Genomic DNA, 15,313 nt, shown 5'->3' on the forward strand with positions numbered 1-15,313 from the left:
GTCTGTCTGGTGTCTGACCTGCCTATACTGATAGATAGACCTAGTGCATGGTTCTGTCTGTCTGTCTGGTGGCTGACCTGTCTATACTGATAGATAGACCTAGTGGTTCTGTCTGTCTGTCTGGTGGCTGACCTGTCTATACTGATAGATAGACCTAGTGCATGGTTCTGTCTGTCTGTCTGGTGTCTGACCTGCCTATACTGATAGATAGACCTAGTGGTTCTGTCTGTCTGTCTGGTGGCTGACCTGTCTATACTGATAGATAGACCTAGTGGTTCTGTCTGTCTGTCTGGTGGCTGACCTGTCTATACTGATAGATAGACCTAGTGCATGGTTCTGTCTGTCTGTCTGGTGACTGACCTGCCTATACTGATAGATAGACCTAGTGGTTCTGTCTGTCTGTCTGGTGGCTGACCTGTCTATACTGATAGATAGACCTAGTGGTTCTGTCTGTCTGGTGACTGACCTGTCTATACTGATAGATAGACCTAGTGCATGGTTCTGTCTGTCTGTCTGGTGTCTGACCTGCCTATACTGATAGATAGACCTAATGCATGGTTCTGTCTGTCTGGTGGCTGACCTGACTATACTGATAGATAGACCTAGTGGTTCTGACTGTCTGTCTGGTGTCTGACCTGCCTATACTGATAGATAGACCTAGTGCATGGTTCTGTCTGTCTGGTGGCTGACCTGCCTATACTGATAGATAGACCTAGTGGTTCTGACTGTCTGTCTGGTGTCTGACCTGCCTATACTGATAGATAGACCTAGTGCATGGTTCTGTCTGTCTGGTGTCTGACCTGCCTATACTGATAGATAGACCTAGTGCATGGTTCTGTCTGTCTGGTGTCTGACCTGCCTATACTGATAGATAGACCTAGTGGTTCTGACTGTCTGTCTGGTGTCTGACCTGCCTATACTGATAGATAGACCTAGTGCATGGTTCTGTCTGTCTGGTGTCTGACCTGCCTATACTGATAGATAGACCTAGTGCATGGTTCTGTCTGTCTGGTGTCTGACCTGCCTATACTGATAGATAGACCTAGTGGTTCTGACTGTCTGTCTGGTGTCTGACCTGCCTATACTGATAGATAGACCTAGTGGTTCTGTCTGTCTGGTGTCTGACCTGCCTATACTGATAGATAGACCTAGTGCATGGTTCTGTCTGTCTGGTGGCTGACCTGCCTATACTGATAGATAGACCTAGTGGTTCTGTCTGTCTGTCTGGTGACTGACCTGTCTATACTGATAGATAGACCTAGTGCATGGTTCTGTCTGTCTGTCTGGTGACTGACCTGCCTATACTGATAGATAGACCTAGTACATGGTTCTGACTGTCTGTCTGGTGTCTGACCTGCCTATACTGATAGATAGACCTAGTGCCCGGTTCTGACTGGTGACTGACCTGCCTATACTGATAGATAGACCTAGTGCATGGTTCTGTCTGGTGGCTGACCTGTCTATACTGATAGATAGACCTAGTGCCCGGTTCTGACTGTCTGTCTGGTGGCTGACCTGCCTATACTGATAGATAGACCCAGTGCATGGTTCTGTCTGACTGTCTGGTTGCTGACCTGTCTATACTGATAGATAGACCTAGTGGTTCTGTCTGTCTGGTTGCTGACCTGCCTATACTGATAGATAGACCCAGTGCCCGGTTCTGTCTGTCTGTCTGGTGGCTGACCTGCCTATACTGATAGATAGACCCAGTGCATGGTTATGTCTGACTGTCTGGTTGCTGACCTGTCTATACTGATAGATAGACCTAGTGGTTCTGTCTGTCTGGTTGCTGACCTGCCTATACTGATAGATAGACCCAGTGCCCGGTTCTGTCTGTCTGTCTGGTGGCTGACCTGCCTATACTGATAGATAGACCCAGTGCATGGTTCTGTCTGTCTGTCTGGTGGCTGACCTGCCTATACTGATAGATAGACCCAGTGCATGGTTCTGTCTGTCTGTCTGGTGGCTGACCTGCCTATACTGATAGATAGACCCAGTGCATGGTTCTGTCTGTCTGTCTGGTGGCTGACCTGCCTATACTGATAGATAGACCCAGTGCATGGTTCTGTCTGTCTGTCTGGTGGCTGACCTGCCTATACTGATAGATAGACCCAGTGCATGGTTCTGTCTGTCTGTCTGGTGGCTGACCTGCCTATACTGATAGATAGACCTAGTGCATGGTTCTGTCTGGTGACTGACCTGCCTATACTGATAGATAGACCTAGTGCATGGTTCTGACTGTCTGGTGGCTGACCTGCCTATACTGATAGATAGACCTAGTGGTTCTGTCTGTCTGTCTGGTGACTGACCTGCCTATACTGATAGATAGACCTAGTGGTTCTGACTGTCTGTCTGGTTGCTGACCTGCCTATACTGATAGATAGACCTAGTGCCCGGTTCTGTCTGTCTGGTGTCTGACCTGCCTATACTGATAGATAGACCTAGTGCATGGTTCTGTCTGTCTGTCTGGTGTCTGACCTGCCTATACTGATAGATAGACCTAGTGGTTCTGACTGTCTGTCTGGTGTCTGACCTGCCTATACTGATAGATAGACCTAGTGGTTCTGTCTGTCTGTCTGGTGACTGACCTGTCTATACTGATAGATAGACCTAGTGGTTCTGTCTGTCTGTCTGGTGACTGACCTGTCTATACTGATAGATAGACCTAGTGCATGGTTCTGTCTGGTGGCTGACCTGCCTATACTGATAGATAGACCTAGTGGTTCTGTCTGTCTGTCTGGTGACTGACCTGTCTATACTGATAGATAGACCTAGTGCATGGTTCTGTCTGTCTGGTGACTGACCTGCCTATACTGATAGATAGACCTAGTGGTTCTGTCTGTCTGTCTGGTGACTGACCTGTCTATACTGATAGATAGACCTAGTGGTTCTGTCTGTCTGTCTGGTGACTGACCTGTCTATACTGATAGATAGACCTAGTGCATGGTTCTGTCTGGTGTCTGACCTGCCTATACTGATAGATAGACCTAGTGCATGGTTCTGTCTGTCTGGTGACTGACCTGCCTATACTGATAGATAGACCTAGTGGTTCTGACTGTCTGTCTGGTTGCTGACCTGTCTATACTGATAGATAGACCTAGTGCATGGTTCTGTCTGTCTGTCTGGTGACTGACCTGTCTATACTGATAGATAGACCTAGTGCCCGGTTCTGTCTGTCTGGTGTCTGACCTGTCTATACTGATAGATAGACCTAGTGCATGGTTCTGTCTGTCTGTCTGGTGGCTGACCTGTCTATACTGATAGATAGACCTAGTGCATGGTTCTGTCTGTCTGGTGTCTGACCTGCCTATACTGATAGATAGACCTAGTGCATGGTTCTGACTGTCTGTCTGGTGTCTGACCTGTCTATACTGATAGATAGACCTAGTACATGGTTCTGACTGTCTGTCTGGTGTCTGACCTGCCTATACTGATAGATAGACCTAGTGCATGGTTCTGACTGTCTGTCTGGTGTCTGACCTGTCTATACTGATAGATAGACCTAGTACATGGTTCTGACTGTCTGTCTGGTGTCTGACCTGCCTATACTGATAGATAGACCTAGTGCCAGGTTCTGACTGGTGACTGACCTGCCTATACTGATAGATAGACCTAGTGCATGGTTCTGTCTGTCTGTCTGGTTGCTGACCTGCCTATACTGATAGATAGACCTAGTGCATGGTTCTGTCTGTCTGGTGACTGACCTGCCTATACTGATAGATAGACCTAGTGCATGGTTCTGTCTGACTGTCTGGTTTCTGACCTGTCTATACTGATAGATAGACCTAGTGGTTCTGTCTGTCTGGTTGCTGACCTGCCTATACTGATAGATAGACCCAGTGCCCGGTTCTGTCTGTCTGTCTGGTGGCTGACCTGCCTATACTGATAGATAGACCCAATGCATTGTTCTGTCTGTCTGGTGGCTGACCTGCCTATACTGATAGATAGACCCAGTGCATGGTTCTGTCTGTCTGTCTGGTGGCTGACCTGCCTATACTGATAGATAGACCTAGTGCATGGTTCTGTCTGGTGGCTGACCTGCCTATACTGATAGATAGACCTAGTGCATGGTTCTGACTGGTGACTGACCTGCCTATACTGATAGATAGACCTAGTGCATGGTTCTGTCTGGTGGCTGACCTGCCTATACTGATAGATAGACCTAGTGCCTGGTTCTGACTGGTGACTGACCTGCCTATACTGATAGATAGACCTAGTGCATGGTTCTGTCTGGTGGCTGACCTGTCTATACTGATAGATAGACCTAGTGCCCGGTTCTGACTGGTGACTGACCTGCCTATACTGATAGATAGACCTAGTGCATGGTTCTGTCTGTCTGTCTGGTTGCTGACCTGCCTATACTGATAGATAGACCTAGTGCATGGTTCTGTCTGTCTGGTGGCTGACCTGCCTATACTGATAGATAGACCAAGTGCATGGTTCTGTCTGACTGTCTGGTTGCTGACCTGTCTATACTGATAGATAGACCTAGTGGTTCTGTCTGTCTGGTTGCTGACCTGCCTATACTGATAGATAGACCCAGTGCCCGGTTCTGTCTGTCTGTCTGGTGGCTGACCTGCCTATACTGATAGATAGACCCAGTGCATGGTTCTGTCTGTCTGTCTGGTGGCTGACCTGCCTATACTGATAGATAGACCCAGTGCATGGTTCTGTCTGTCTGTCTGGTGGCTGACCTGCCTATACTGATAGATAGACCCAGTGCATGGTTCTGTCTGTCTGTCTGGTGGCTGACCTGCCTATACTGATAGATAGACCTAGTGCATGGTTCTGTCTGTCTGTCTGGTGGCTGACCTGCCTATACTGATAGATAGACCCAGTGCATGGTTCTGTCTGTCTGTCTGGTGGCTGACCTGCCTATACTGATAGATAGACCTAGTGCATGGTTCTGTCTGTCTGGTGGCTGACCTGTCTATACTGATAGATAGACCTAGTGCATGGTTCTGTCTGTCTGTCTGGTGTCTGACCTGCCTATACTGATAGATAGACCTAGTGGTTCTGACTGTCTGTCTGGTGTCTGACCTGCCTATACTGATAGATAGACCTAGTGCATGGTTCTGACTGTCTGTCTGGTGTCTGACCTGTCTATACTGATAGATAGACCTAGTACATGGTTCTGACTGTCTGTCTGGTGTCTGACCTGCCTATACTGATAGATAGACCTAGTGCCAGGTTCTGACTGGTGACTGACCTGCCTATACTGATAGATAGACCTAGTGCATGGTTCTGTCTGTCTGTCTGGTTGCTGACCTGCCTATACTCCGACCACTAGATAGACCTAGTGCATGGTTCTGTCTGTCTGGTGACTGACCTGCCTATACTGATAGATAGACCTAGTGCATGGTTCTGTCTGACTGTCTGGTTGCTGACCTGTCTATACTGATAGATAGACCTAGTGGTTCTGTCTGTCTGGTTGCTGACCTCCCTATACTGATAGATAGACCCAGTGCCCGGTTCTGTCTGTCTGTCTGGTGGCTGACCTGCCTATACTGATAGATAGACCCAATGCATTGTTCTGTCTGTCTGTCTGGTGGCTGACCTGCCTATACTGATAGATAGACCCAGTGCATGGTTCTGTCTGTCTGTCTGGTGGCTGACCTGCCTATACTGATAGATAGACCTAGTGCATGGTTCTGACTGGTGACTGACCTGCCTATACTGATAGATAGACCTAGTGCATGGTTCTGTCTGGTGGCTGACCTGTCTATACTGATAGATAGACCTAGTGCCCGGTTCTGACTGGTGACTGACCTGCCTATACTGATAGATAGACCTAGTGCATGGTTCTGTCTGTCTGTCTGGTTGCTGACCTGCCTATACTGATAGATAGACCTAGTGCCCGGTTCTGACTGGTGACTGACCTGCCTATACTGATAGATAGACCTAGTGCATGGTTCTGTCTGACTGTCTGGTTGCTGACCTGTCTATACTGATAGATAGACCTAGTGGTTCTGTCTGTCTGGTTGCTGACCTGCCTATACTGATAGATAGACCCAGTGCCCGGTTCTGTCTGTCTGTCTGGTGGCTGACCTGCCTATACTGATAGATAGACCCAGTGCATGGTTCTGTCTGTCTGTCTGGTGGCTGACCTGCCTATACTGATAGATAGACCCAGTGCATGGTTCTGTCTGTCTGTCTGGTGGCTGACCTGCCTATACTGATAGATAGACCCAGTGCATGGTTCTGTCTGTCTGTCTGGTGGCTGACCTGCCTATACTGATAGATAGACCTAGTGCATGGTTCTGTCTGTCTGTCTGGTGGCTGACCTGCCTATACTGATAGATAGACCCAGTGCATGGTTCTGTCTGTCTGTCTGGTGGCTGACCTGCCTATACTGATAGATAGACCCAGTGCATGGTTCTGACTGGTGACTGACCTGCCTATACTGATAGATAGACCTAGTGCCCGGTTCTGTCTGTCTGGTGTCTGACCTGCCTATACTGATAGATAGACCTAGTGCATGGTTCTGTCTGTCTGTCTGGTGTCTGACCTGCCTATACTGATAGATAGACCTAGTGGTTCTGACTGTCTGTCTGGTGTCTGACCTGCCTATACTGATAGATAGACCTAGTGCATGGTTCTGTCTGTCTGGTGGCTGACCTGCCTATACTGATAGATAGACCTAGTGGTTCTGACTGTCTGTCTGGTGTCTGACCTGCCTATACTGATAGATAGACCTAGTGCATGGTTCTGTCTGTCTGGTGACTGACCTGCCTATACTGATAGATAGACCTAGTGGTTCTGTCTGTCTGGTGTCTGACCTGTCTATACTGATAGATAGACCTAGTACATGGTTCTGTCTGTCTGTCTGGTGTCTGACCTGCCTATACTGATAGATAGACCTAGTGCCCGGTTCTGACTGTCTGTCTGGTGACTGACCTGCCTATACTGATAGATAGACCTAGTGCATGGTTCTGACTGTCTGTCTGGTGACTGACCTGTCTATACTGATAGATAGACCTAGTGCATGGTTCTGTCTGTCTGGTGGCTGACCTGCCTATACTGATAGATAGACCTAGTGCATGGTTCTGACTGTCTGTCTGGTGACTGACCTGTCTATACTGATAGATAGACCTAGTGCATGGTTCTGTCTGTCTGGTGGCTGACCTGCCTATACTGATAGATAGACCTAGTGCATGGTTCTGTCTGTCTGTCTGGTGACTGACCTGTCTATACTGATAGATAGACCTAGTGCATGGTTCTGACTGTCTGTCTGGTGACTGACCTGTCTATACTGATAGATAGACCTAGTGCATGGTTCTGTCTGTCTGGTGGCTGACCTGCCTATACTGATAGATAGACCTAGTGCATGGTTCTGACTGTCTGTCTGGTGGCTGACCTGTCTATACTGATAGATAGACCTAGTGCATGGTTCTGACTGTCTGTCTGGTGGCTGACCTGCCTATACTGATAGATAGACCTAGTGCCCGGTTCTGTCTGGTGTCTGACCTGCCTATACTGATAGATAGACCTAGTGCATGGTTCTGTCTGTCTGGTGTCTGACCTGTCTATACTGTAAGTCGCTCTGGATAAGAGCGTCTGCTAAATGACTTAAATGTAATGTAATGTAATGATAGATAGACCTAGTGCATGGTTCTGACTGTCTGTCTGGTGTCTGACCTGCCTATACTGATAGATAGACCTAATGCATGGTTCTGTCTGTCTGTCTGGTGTCTGACCTGCCTATACTGATAGATAGACCTAGTGCATGGTTCTGTCTGTCTGTCTGGTGTCTGACCTGCCTATACTGATAGATAGACCTAGTGCATGGTTCTGTCTGTCTGTCTGGTGGCTGACCTGCCTATACTGATAGATAGACCTAGTGCATGGTTCTGACTGTCTGTCTGGTGTCTGACCTGTCTATACTGATAGATAGACCTAGTACATGGTTCTGACTGTCTGTCTGGTGTCTGACCTGCCTATACTGATAGATAGACCTAGTGCATGGTTCTGACTGTCTGTCTGGTGTCTGACCTGTCTATACTGATAGATAGACCTAGTGCCCGGTTCTGTCTGTCTGGTGTCTGACCTGCCTATACTGATAGATAGACCTAGTGCCCGGTTCTGTCTGTCTGGTGTCTGACCTGCCTATACTGATAGATAGACCTAGTGCATGGTTCTGTCTGTCTGGTGGCTGACCTGCCTATACTGATAGATAGACCTAGTGCCCGGTTCTGTCTGTCTGGTGGCTGACCTGTCTATACTGATAGATAGACCTAGTGCATGGTTCTGACTGTCTGTCTGGTGGCTGACCTGTCTATACTGATAGATAGACCTAGTGCACGGTTCTGTCTGGTGGCTGACCTGTCTATACTGATAGATAGACCTAGTGGTTCTGTCTGTCTGGTGACTGACCTGCCTATACTGATAGATAGACCTAGTGCACGGTTCTGTCTGGTGGCTGACCTGTCTATACTGATAGATAGACCTAGTGGTTCTGTCTGTCTGGTGACTGACCTGTCTATACTGATAGATAGACCTAGTGGTTCTGTCTGTCTGGTGGCTGACCTGCCTATACTGATAGATATACCTAGTGCCCGGTTCTGTCTGGTGGCTGACCTGTCTATACTGATAGATAGACCTAGTGCACGGTTCTGTCAGTCTGTCTGGTGTCTGACCTGCCTATACTGATAGATAGACCTAGTGCATGGTTCTGACTGTCTGGTGTCTGACCTGCCTATACTGATAGATAGACCTAGTGCATGGTTCTGTCTGTCTGGTGTCTGACCTGCCTATACTGATAGATAGACCTAGTGCCCGGTTCTGTCTGTCTGGTGTCTGACCTGCCTATACTGATAGATAGACCTAGTGCACGGTTCTGTCAGTCTGTCTGGTGTCTGACCTGCCTATACTGATAGATAGACCTAGTGCATGGTTCTGACTGTCTGGTGTCTGACCTGCCTATACTGATAGATAGACCTAGTGCATGGTTCTGTCTGTCTGGTGTCTGACCTGCCTATACTGATAGATAGACCTAGTGCATGGTTCTGTCTGTCTGGTGTCTGACCTGCCTATACTGATAGATAGACCTAGTGCACGGTTCTGTCAGTCTGTCTGGTGTCTGACCTGCCTATACTGATAGATAGACCTAGTGCATGGTTCTGACTGTCTGGTGTCTGACCTGCCTATACTGATAGATAGACCTAGTGCATGGTTCTGTCTGTCTGGTGTCTGACCTGCCTATACTGATAGATAGACCTAGTGCATGGTTCTGTCTGTCTGGTGGCTGACCTGCCTATACTGATAGATAGACCTAGTGCCTGGTTCTGTCTGTCTGGTGTCTGACCTGCCTATACTGATAGATAGACCTAGTGCCCGGTTCTGTCTGTCTGGTGTCTGACCTGCCTATACTGATAGATAGACCTAGTGCATGGTTCTGTCTGTCTGGTGGCTGACCTGCCTATACTGATAGATAGACCTAGTGCACGGTTCTGTCTATCTGTCTGTCTGTCTGGTGTCTGACCTGCCTATACTGATAGATAGACCTAGTGCATGGTTCTGTCTGTCTGGTGTCTGACCTGCCTATACTGATAGATAGACCTAGTGCACGGTTCTGTCTATCTGTCTGTCTGTCTGGTGTCTGACCTGCCTATACTGATAGATAGACCTAGTGCATGGTTCTGTCTGTCTGGTGTCTGACCTGCCTATACTGATAGATAGACCTAGTGGTTCTGTCTGTCTGTCTGGTGACTGACCTGCCTATACTGATAGATAGACCTAGTGCATGGTTCTGTCTGTCTGTCTGTCTGTCTGTCTGGTGTCTGTCTGTCTGTCTGTCTGGTGTCTGACCTGCCTATACTGATAGATAGACCTAGTGCATGGTTCTGTCTGTCTGTCTGGTGACTGACCTGCCTATACTGATAGATAGACCTAGTGCATGGTTCTGTCTGTCTGTCTATCTGTCTGTCTGTCTGTCTGGTGACTGACCTGTCTATACTGATAGATAGACCTAGTGCATGGTTCTGACTGTCTGTCTGGTGGCTGACCTGCCTATACTGATAGATAGACCTAGTGCATGGTTCTGACTGTCTGTCTGGTGACTGACCTGCCTATACTGATAGATAGACCTAGTGCCCGGTTCTGACTGTCTGTCTGGTTGCTGAATTGTCATACAGGCAGGCAACAGGCAAGCAGCTCAAGATGATTTTTGTTCTGGTCATCTGGTGATGGACCTTAGTCCCACTTCAGCAGCGGCATTCCTTTACAAACTAGTAAATGCCAGAGGCCGTTCTAAACTATCTCCAAAGAAGGTTTTGTGTGGGCATTTAGAAAGCGGTAGTGTACCCTTAAAGCCAACTTATGCTTGATCCGAGGCTCTGTACTGCATCGCTCCTCCCAAATTGTGTAAGAATGCCGGAAGGCTCCACATACAATAGCTCCGCATTGACATGATTGGCTTACGGTAGGTGAGGGGGCGGGAGATCGTGTATAAACACAAACTCACTTCCTTGACAACAGCACTGCGTTGCTCCGGCGGAGTGAAAGAGGTATGAATGGCCTGCCTTCTTCAGAGGCAGTATCACCGTAAATACAGCCCAACGCAGACGTCGGAATTGACCAAGCAGCACTCTTTACAGACAAACAAACATGCTGTAGCCGAAATGCTTTCAAGAGAATATGACTGCGGTACATATAACGTCATTGCCCGGGACTAAACGTTAAGCAAAATTGTCAATTTGTCACAACTACATGGAGATTGTGACTGTGTTTAACATGGGGGTTGCATGTTTCGTCACATTAATTAACTTTCTACTCGTTGCAACCTCATTGGGCACTGCTGAAGTGCATTGCTGTGGCTTGGAAACACGATGACATTTCTGAAGAAGACAAATAATTAGTTTGATTTTAGATAGCTAACGTTAGCATTGCTAGCTATTTTTTGACTAATTTTGCTAGCAAATGACAACATTGCCATTTGTCTAAAGCAAATTTGACGACATGATAATGATTACAAAGCTGTTTCCTACTAAATATTATCAATGTCATTGTATTTTCAGGCGACTATTGTGTAATTTAAACAAAACAGTCATTAGCCCCCGTTCAGAATGACTGGGCGTATCATGACTTTAGGGCGCGTTGAGAACGTTCATAACAATGGCATGACGTGACCGAATAGTGGAGGGCGTGTTGAGAACGTTCATAACAATGGCATGACCCGACCGAATAGTGGAGGGCGTGTTGAGAACGTTCATAACAATGGCATGACCCGACTGAATAGTGGAGGGCGTGTTGAGAACGTTCATAACAATGGCATGACGCGACAGAATAGTGGAGGGCGTGTTGAGAACGTTCATAACAATGGCATGACCCGACTGAATAGTGGAGGGCGTGTTGAGAACGTTCATAACAATGGCATGACGCGACAGAATAGTGGAGGGCGTGTTGAGAACGTTCATAACAATGGCATGACGCGACCGAATAGCAGAGGTGTAACCTATGAATATAGTCACTGAATAAGTGTTTCCCTTCAAAGTCTATTGATTATCCCTGTTCAACTCTGGGCGTGTTCAGACGGTCTAGCAATGGCATGACGTGACCAATACCCAGGGCTGTTGAGGTTTGCTATGTTACCAATAGCCCGTCTGCTTGGTGGTTGCTATGTTACCATACCCGAGGCTGTTGAGAACGTTTGCAATGTTACCATACCCAATCTGGAGGGCGGTTGAGAACGTTACCATACCAATGGCATGACGTCTGCTAGTGGTGGTTGCTATGTTACCATAGCAATGGCATGTCGTGACTGAATAGTGGAGGGCGTGTTGAGAACGTCTGCTTGGTGGTTGCTATGTTACCATACCCAGTCTGCTTGGAACGTTGCAATGTTACCATGACCCAGTCTGGAGGTGGTTGATATGTTCACCATGACCCAGTCTGAATAGGTGGTTGCTATGTTACCATAGCCAGGCATGCGTGACTGGTGGTTGATATGTTACCATGACGCTGAATAGGGAGTGGGTTGAGAACGTTCATAACAATGACCACCCAATAGCAGAGGTGTAACCTATGAATATAGTCACTGAATAAGTGTTTCCCTTCAAAGTCTATTGATTATCCCTGTTCAACTCTGTAGTCTAGTTACCAGACCCGGTCTGCTAGGTGGTTGCTATGTTACCATACCCAGTCTGCTAGGTGGTTGATATGTTACCATACCCAGTCTGCTAGGTGGTTGCTATGTTACCATACCCAGTCTGCTAGGTGGTTGATATGTTACCATACCCAGTCTGCTAGGTGGTTGCTATGTTACCATACCCAGTCTGCTTGGTGGTTGCTATGTTACCATACCCAGTCTGCTTGGTGGTTGATATGTTACCATACCCAGTCTGCTTGGTGGTTGCTATGTTACCATACCCAGTCTGCTAGGTGGTTGCTATGTTACCATACCCAGTCTGCTAGGTGGTTGCTATGTTACCATACCCAGTCTGCTAGGTGGTTGATATGTTACCATACGCCAGGGTCTGGGTTCGATTGGTTGCGTAGAATGTTACCATGACTGTAGTCTGCTTTGGTAAAAGGTTGCTAAATGACCATATATTATTATTATTATTATATTATTACCATACCCAGTCTGATAGGTGGTTGCTATGTTACCATACCCAGTCTGCTAGGTGGTTGATATGTTACCATACCCAGTCTGCTAGGTGGTTGATATGTTACCATACCCAGTCTGCTTGGTGGTTGCTATGTTACCATACCCAGTCTGATAGGTGGTTGCTATGTTACCATACCCAGTCTGCTTGGTGGTTGCTATGTTACCATACCCAGTCTGCTAGGTGGTTGCTATGTTACCATACCCAGTCTGCTAGGTGGTTGATATGTTACCATACCCAGTCTGCTAGGTGGTTGATATGTTACCATACCCAGTCTGCTAGGTGGTTGCTATGTTACCATACCCAGTCTGCTAGGTGGTTGCTATGTTACCATACCCAGTCTGCTAGGTGGTTGCTATGTTACCATACCCAGTCTGCTAGGTGGTTGCTATGTTACCATACCCAGTCTGCTTGGTGGTTGATATGTTACCATACCCAGTCTGCTAGGTGGTTGATATGTTACCATACCCAGTCTGCTTGGTGGTTGATATGTTACCATACCCAGTCTGCTAGGTGGTTGCTATGTTACCATACCCAGTCTGCTAGGTGGTTGATATGTTACCATACCCAGTCTGCTAGGTGGTTGATATGTTACCATACCCAGTCTGCTTGGTGGTTGCTATGTTACCATACCCAGTCTGCTAGGTGGTTGCTATGTTACCATACCCAGTCTGCTTGGTGGTTGATATGTTACCATACCCAGTCTGCTAGGTGGTTGATATGTTACCATACCCAGTCTGCTAGGTGGTTGATATGTTACCATACCCGGTCTGCTAGGTGGTTGATATGTTACCATACCCAGTCTGCTAGGTGGTTGATATGTTACCATACCCAGTCTGCTTGGTGGTTGCTATGTTACCATACCCAGTCTGCTAGGTGGTTGATATGTTACCATACCCAGTCTGCTAGGTGGTTGATATGTTACCATACCCAGTCTGCTTGGTGGTTGCTATGTTACCATACCCAGTCTGCTAGGTGGTTGATATGTTACCATACCCAGTCTGCTTGGTGGTTGCTATGTTACCATACCCAGTCTGCTAGGTGGTTGCTATGTTACCATACCCAGTCTGCTTGGTGGTTGCTATGTTACCATACCCAGTCTGCTAGGTGGTTGCTATGTTACCATACCCAGTCTGCTTGGTGGTTGATATGTTACCATACCCAGTCTGCTAGGTGGTTGCTATGTTACCATACCCAGTCTGCTAGGTGGTTGCTATGTTACCATACCCAGTCTGCTTGGTGGTTGATATGTTACCATACCCAGTCTGCTAGGTGGTTGCTATGTTAAATACCCAGTCTGCTTGGTGGTTGCTATGTTACCATACCCAGTCTGATAGGTGGTTGCTATGTTATCATACCCAGTCTGCTAGGTGGTTGCTATGTTACCATACCCAGTCTGCTTGGTGGTTGATATGTTACCATACCCAGTCTGGGTTGCTACTGAATGGAAAGTCCCCAGGACATTTACAGTTCATCTAGACTGCCTTCCTGTCTTGTGCACCAGACTCATGGAATAGTCTAGAATCCACACTTCATCTGGATGTGTTAGTGCTACTGAATGGAATAGTCTAGAATCCATGCTTCATCTAGATATGTTAGTGCTACTGAATGGAATAGTCTAGAATCCACACTTCATCTAGATGTGTTAGTGCTACTGAATGGAATATTCTAGAATCCACACTTCATCTAGATGTGTTAGTGCTACTGAATGGAATAGTCTAGAATCCATGCTTCATCTAGATATGTTAGTGCTACTGAATGGAATAGTCTAGAATCCACACTTCATCTAGATATGTTAGTGCTACTGAATGGAATAGTCTACAATCCATGCTTCATCTAGATGTGTTAGTGCTACTGAATGGAATAGTCTAGAATCCATGATTCATCTAGATGTGTTAGTGCTACTGAATGGAATAGTCTAGAATCCTGCTTCATCTGGATATGTTAGTGCTACTGAATGGAATAGTCTAGAATCCCTGCTTCATCTAGATGTGTTAGTGCTACTGAATGGAATAGTCTAGAATCCATGCTTCATCTAGATGTGTTAGTGCTACTGAATGGAATAGTCTAGAATCCACACTTCATCTAGATATGTTAGTGCTACTGAATGGAATAGTCTAGAATCCATGCTTCATCTAGATGTGTTAGTGCTACTGAATGGAATAGTCTAGAATCCCTGCTTCATCTAGATATGTTAGTGCTACTGAATGGAATAGTCTAGAATCCCTGCTTCATCTAGATATGTTAGTGCTACTGAATGGAATAGTCTAGAATCCACACTTCATCTAGATATGTTAGTGCTACTGAATGGAATAGTCTACAATCCATGCTTCATCTAGATGTGTTAGTGCTACTGAATGGAATAGTCTAGAATCCCTGCTTCATCTAGATGTGTTAGTGCTACTGAATGGAATAGTCTAGAATCCACACTTCATCTAGATATGTTAGTGCTACTGAATGGAATAGTCTAGAATCCATGCTTCATCTAGATGTGTTAGTGCTACTGAATGGAATAGTCTAGAATCCATGCTTCATCTAGATATGTTAGTGCTACTGAATGGAATAGTCTAGAATCCATGCTTCATCTAGATGTGTTAGTGCTACTGAATGGAATAGTCTACAATCCACACTTCATCTAGATATGTTAGTGCTACTGAATGGAATAGTCTACAATCCACACTTCATCTAGATATGTTAGTGCTACTGAA

At 46.6% G+C, this 15,313-nt stretch overlaps 1 protein-coding gene across 1 annotated transcript in view; it reads right to left on the bottom strand.

Annotated features, from left to right (window-relative positions):
- Window positions 1-15,313, bottom strand: part of LOC118378562 (calpain-1 catalytic subunit-like) — a 96,488-nt gene that overhangs the window by 54,663 nt on the left and 26,512 nt on the right. The window lies entirely within an intron of this gene.

The sequence above is a fragment of the Oncorhynchus keta genome, chromosome 24 (genome assembly GCF_023373465.1).
Source record: "Oncorhynchus keta strain PuntledgeMale-10-30-2019 chromosome 24, Oket_V2, whole genome shotgun sequence".
Classification (NCBI taxonomy): Eukaryota; Metazoa; Chordata; class Actinopteri; order Salmoniformes; family Salmonidae; genus Oncorhynchus; species Oncorhynchus keta.